Genomic DNA, 6000 nt, shown 5'->3' with positions numbered 1-6000 from the left:
ATAGATTTAGTTTTATCATTTTCCGGTACATTTGAGAACTAAAACCAGGCTAATAAAGTATATTCACTAATACCTTCTCCTCAAGTTCTTTCAATGGCTCCCTATTGCCTACTGAATACAGTTTGAGCTCCTCAGGAATATATTCAAGGTCACAAACTGATGTCCACATCCCATTTCTATAGTAAGAAGTATTTTTTAAATTTTCTGTTTTTTTTTCTTGTACTTTTTTTTCTGTTGTTTACTCATTTTCCCAGCCTATTATTTGACTTTTAACCATTTGTTAAAGTAGGACTCTGTTTCCAGGGTAGAGGGTGCATTGTCCCAGGATTCACAAGTTTCATGCAGCTTCTTTCAGAGATACTTCTAGGGATCTGCAAATTTTCAATTCTTTCAAGGTGGTATTTTATAAGAAGAAATGTTTACAACTGTCATGGCATTGCTATGATCTGTTATTGAGCTCAAGCACTCTTTTCTCCCCTGGAACTGCAAGGTGGGTCCCCCCTTCCACTGTGGTGACAAGTTCTGTTATGCTAGTGTTCCTTCTAGCCCTGAGACTGGGACCCAGATCTGAGTATGGGCCAAGCAACAGAGTCCTGCTAATTAATTTAATTAATTAAAAGACCACTATAATCTCTTTCTGACCAGTTGTTCGACACCTTTAGTGTTTGTCCTCTGAGAGTTCTTGAAGCAGCCACAGCAGCTGCTTATTCAGTCCCTCCCAAAGCCTGCTTCTGGTCTTCTGTGGCTGGGGCTGAGCTGGTAAGATCTGCCCTGAGTTGTGCTCCACTCTCACCCTGGTGCAACACACCTTTCCTCCTGACCTTTCAAGTTGTCTTGGACGGAAATTTGTTTCATTCCGTGTTTTGTATGGGTTTTGCTGCTCTAGAACTTGTTTACAATCATTTTAAAGGTATTTAGAGAGGTTTCAGGTAGAGCTCAGGTGAGTCCCTGCCTTTACTATGCCATCTTGGCTTCATCTCCCCACATTCCATTCCTTAGACATCTTATAGACCCCTTTTCTTTGGATTTTATATTTCAGCTACATTGGACAAAACATCATACTCTTAAATGCCCTATATTTTGTCCTCTTTTTTTTAGAATGATTTGACCCTACCTAGGCTAATCTAAGCTCAATTCAAATGCTACTTTCATATACTGTAGTGGAAAAAAATAATTGGTTGGTGAGTCTGAGGAGATATGTTTAGATATTGTCTGGGATATATTTTATATATATGACCTTGTAGAAGTTATTTAATGACCCCTGGGGTTCTGTTACCTCATTTTTAAAATGAAAGTTGAATTAGATAAGACTCTAAAGGCTATTCCTGCTCAAGAATTATCTTATAATCTTTCATGGGGCTTTATCCAGTCCCTCACAAGTCAAAGTTCTGTACTCTTGGATGTCACATAACATCACAATTCTCTTTTGCCTTTACCACATAATATTTAGCCATTTCAGTTAAAATTAAAAGCATTTATAAATTACCTACTTTGTGTAGGGCACTATATTGGCACAACTAAGACAAAAATGAAATCGCTTCTCCCTACAAGAAACTTACATTCAACCAGAGAGGATTGGGAATCAGTGGAACAACTTATATTCTGTTAAGTAAATATGAAAAGATGAAATAACAAATAATATGTGGGAAGAGAGTGCACTGACATCTAGGAAATCAAGAAAAAAGCTCATATAAGTGAGTCTTAATCTAAGCCTAGAAGGAATCTGATAGGGAAGATAAGTATTTCAAGCATGGGATTTTATATGTGCATGTGTTATAATCATTGATTATAATCTCAGTGAGGGGAGATACCACATACATATACATATGTATATATATATATACATATATATTTCTTTTTAATAATATTTCATTTTTCCTAATTTCATGTCAAGAAAATTTTTAGCATTCATTTTTATAAGATTTTGAGTTCTAAATTTTTCTCCCTTCCTCCATTTACTCCCTTCTTCCTGCAATGGTAGACAATTTATATAGGTTATACTTTTTCTATTATGTAGAACTTATTTCCATATTAGTCATGACAGTGAAAGAAGAAACAGATTAAAAGAGAAAAAAACCCACTAAAAAGGATGCAGTAGGTGAAAAAAAGTATGTTTTGATCTCCATTCAGAATCCATCAGTTCTTTATCTGGATGTTTATAGCATTTTCCTTTGTGAGTCCTTTGTACTTGTCTTGGATCATTGCGCTGCTGAGAAAAGCTAAGTCATTCATAGTTGATCATCCCACAATGCTGCCAATACTGAGTACAATGTTTCTTTGTTTCTGCTAATTTCACTTTGCATCAATTTGTAGAAATCTTTCCAGGTTTTTCTGAAATCTGCCTGTTTGTCATTTCTTATTACACAATAATGTTCCACTGTATTCATATCCCACATCTTGCACAGCCATTCCCAATTGATGGGCATCCTCACTTCTAATATTTTGCTGGCATGAAAAGGGTTGCCATTAATATTTTTGCATGTGTAGGTCCTTTTTCTCTTTTTTATAATCCCTTTGGGAAACAAACCTAGTAATGTTTTGCGGGATCAAAGGTTGTGCACAGTTTGGTTTCTACTTCTAAATTGCATTGCTTTGAATTACTCTCCAGAATGGATGGATCAGTTCATAACTCCACAAACAGTGCATTAATGTCCCAATTTCCCCACATCTTCTCCAGCATTTATCATTTTCCTTTTTTTTTTGTCATGTTAGCCAATCTTCTAGGTGTGATGTGGTACTTCAGAGTTGTTTGGATTTGCATTTTTCTAATCAAAGTGGTTTAGGTCCCACCTAGAGTAAAATCCTGAAATATTGAAAATAGCCTCAGGCTTAGAAGTCACAGAGAAAGGGTGTAAACTGAGGCAGTAAGGAGTCTGAAGTGAAGGGCAGGAGGGGTCCCAACAAGCCCCACCTGACCTGATGATCAAGAGCTCCCAAAGCCCAGGGGTGTGGAGTCAGCAAGCGCTAACAACACAAGCCCAGGTGGACCTCAGCACTACCAGTGGAATCTGCAGACACCAGCACTGGCAGCCACCTGTGGCTGAACCAGCCTGAGCTGTAGCCCAGGGGCATAGAGGCAGAAATCTGAAGCAGCCAGAACACCCCTCCCCCACAAGTTACTCTGTGGACCTCAGGGTAACTCAGGGGAAACACTGAGAATCCTGGCCTTGGCCTCAGTCTAGACACCCAGAGGCTATAGCACACAAAGTCAACAACCAAACCCTTAGCTCCCAGCCTGAGAAATTAGGAAATAGGAAATCACAATGGGAAAGAAGGAAGCTGAGAAGGAGAAAGGAAAGGCAAGAAAATAAATCCGAGCTTATTAAAAAAAAAAACAACAACCAAATACAGAGGACAGCATGGACTCTGTACTCACAGCTGAGACCACAGAAGGAAATATGAACTGGTCTCAAGCCCAAAAAGCATTCTGGGAGGAGCTCAAGAAAGATTTTAAAAGCCAAATTAGAGAGGTAGAAGATAAATTTAAATCTACAGTGTCCAAATAAAAAGTCTCACTGAAGAAAACAAATCCTTAAAAAGTAAAATTTGTGAACTGGGACAGGAGCTTCAAAATCTAACTGGAAAAAATACCTCCCTAAAAATGGACCTTCAAAAACTAACCAAAGAAAATTATTCACTAAAAATTAGAATCAGTCAAATGGAAGCTCAGAATTTTATGATGCACCAAGAGTCAATCAAGCAAAACATGAAAAAGAAGAAAGTAAAGAAGATGCATCTCATTGGGATTCTGCCAGTACATCTCAGGAACATGTGAGTTACAGAAGTTCTAAGCATTTGAAATTTGATCAGAATTATTCACGTCGTTATTTCCAATGACCAAAATAATTTAATCTCCACCTAGATTGGAAAGAGTCCTGTAAAAGGAGAAGAACCAGGTGGAGCTGGAAGTGACCCTGAGACTGAGTTTAGGGTTGTGATTCAAGAAGAAAAACCAGTTACCCAGAAGCAGGGTGAACCACTAGTCCCACAAAAAAAGAAGAAGGTAAGGAAGAAGCATCTCATTGGGATTCTGCCAGTACATCTCAGGAACATGTGAGTTACAGAAGTTCTAAGCATTTGAAATTTGATCAGAAGTATCCATGTCAGTCATTGCCAATGAGCAAGAATCAGACAGTCTCCACTGAGATTGAAAAGAGTACAGTAAAAGCAGAAGAACCATCTGGAGCTGAAAGTGGCCCTGAGACTGAGTTTAGGGTTGTGATTCAAGAAGAAAAACCAGTTCTCCAGAAGTGGGTGAACCACTAGTCACACGAAAAAAAGAAGGTAATGAAAAAACATGTAGAATTAACATTCTGAATTTTCCATAGGTAGATTATTTGCTCAACTGGTTACATTTCAATCTTCATTAGAATAGTTAAGGAAATTCAACAATAAAATCATGTGATGACAAAAAACAGTGATTTAGAGCATTTCTTCATACTCTAAATAGATAGCTCATACCTATAGATAGCTCTGAGTTTTTCGTCTGATAACTGCCTGTTTATGTCCTTTGGCTTGTATTCTTATAAATTTTATTTGGTTCTCTATATATTTGAGTAATGAGACCTTTATCAGAGATATTTGTGGTAAAGATTGTTTCTCAGTTTTCTCCTTTCCTTCTAATCTTGGTTGCTTTGTTTTTCTTTGTGCAAAAGCTTCTTAATTTAATATAATCAAATTTATCTATTTTATTTTTGTAATGCTTTCTGTCTCTTCTTAGGTCACAAATCTGTAACTTACTTAATTGTTTTTAAGAATTTGGGTGCTATGCCACTTGATGAATATATGTTTAGTATTGATATTCATTGTATGGTACCTTTTAGCAAGATGTAGTTTCCTTCCTTATCTCTTATGGTTAAGTCTCTTTTTGCTTTTTGATCAGGATTGCTGCCTGTGATTTTTTTTTATTTCAACTGAAGCGTAATAGCTTCTGCTCTAGTCATTTCCCTTTACTCTGTGTGTGTGTCTCTGCTTCAAGTGTGTTTCTTGTAAACAACATATTTTAGGTTTCTGTTTTTTGATCAACTCTGCTATCCACTTCAATTTTATGGGCAAGTTCTTCTCATTCATATTCACAGTTATGATTACTATTTGTGTAATTGCCCCTTTCCTATTTTTCCTCCTGTTTTTCTTCTCTCACATTTTGTCCTTTCCCTCCTCTACAGTGTTTTGATTCTGGCTACTGCCTCTACCAGCATGCCTTCTCTTCTGTCAGTCACCCCTTCCACCTCCCCCCACACTTTTACTTAATTACCTCCCTTCCTACTTTTTCTATATTCAACTGATTGTATATATTATTCCCTCTTTGAGGCAATACTGATGAAAGTAAGTTTCAAATGATGCCCATTGCTCATGGTCCCATTTTCCCTCCACTGTAAGAGACTTTTCATGCCCCTTCATGTGATTAATTTACCCCATTTTATCTCTCCGGTCCTTCTGCACGCAGTGAAATCTTTCTTATCCCTTAATTTTTTATGTCATTCCCTCAAATTCACCTTAAACCTCTGACCTCTGTCTATGTATATTTCTTCTAAGCTGTATGAGTAGTGGTACAATTTTAAAGAATTACAAAATATAATCTTCCCATGCAGGGGTGCTTAGCTCCATTGAATCCCTTATGTTTTCTTTTCCATTTGTGTCTTGATTTTGGAGATCAAATTTTTATTTAATTCTATTCTTCTCTTTATGAAAGTTTGAAATCATTCTATGTCATTGAATGACCATGTTTTCTTTCCCTTGGAGTATTATGCCTAATTTTGCCAGGTAGGTGATTCTTGGTGGTAATCCTGGCTCTTTTCTGTATTGCCACTAAAATAAAACTCTGTTGACAATTTAAATCCTCTTTTAATGTGCCTTCAATTGGTCTTTCCAGGTTGATTACACAATATTCCCTCACTCAGGAATTTTATGATCCTGCCAAATTAGCTTGACCTGTTCTTAAATAATATTTTATCTTTCATCTCCTTAATTTCCACAGACTTCCCTACATTTTTGTAAGAG

At 36.9% G+C, this 6000-nt stretch overlaps 1 long non-coding RNA gene across 1 annotated transcript in view; it reads left to right on the top strand.

Annotated features, from left to right (window-relative positions):
• Positions 1-3885: 3885 nt before the first annotated feature.
• LOC138142724 (uncharacterized) overlaps positions 3886-6000 on the top strand; it is a 34052-nt gene continuing 31937 nt past the window's right edge. Inside the window, exon 1 of the long non-coding RNA XR_011163528.1 lies at positions 3886-4284. This is a non-coding gene — a long non-coding RNA (uncharacterized lncRNA). The remainder of the gene's footprint in view (positions 4285-6000) is intronic.

This window comes from Petaurus breviceps, unplaced genomic scaffold, assembly GCF_028583685.1.
Source record: "Petaurus breviceps papuanus isolate PSGF00001 unplaced genomic scaffold, PetGlider_PUasm1.0 90602, whole genome shotgun sequence".
Classification (NCBI taxonomy): Eukaryota; Metazoa; Chordata; class Mammalia; order Diprotodontia; family Petauridae; genus Petaurus; species Petaurus breviceps.
This window is presented reverse-complemented; position numbering and strand designations above follow the sequence as displayed.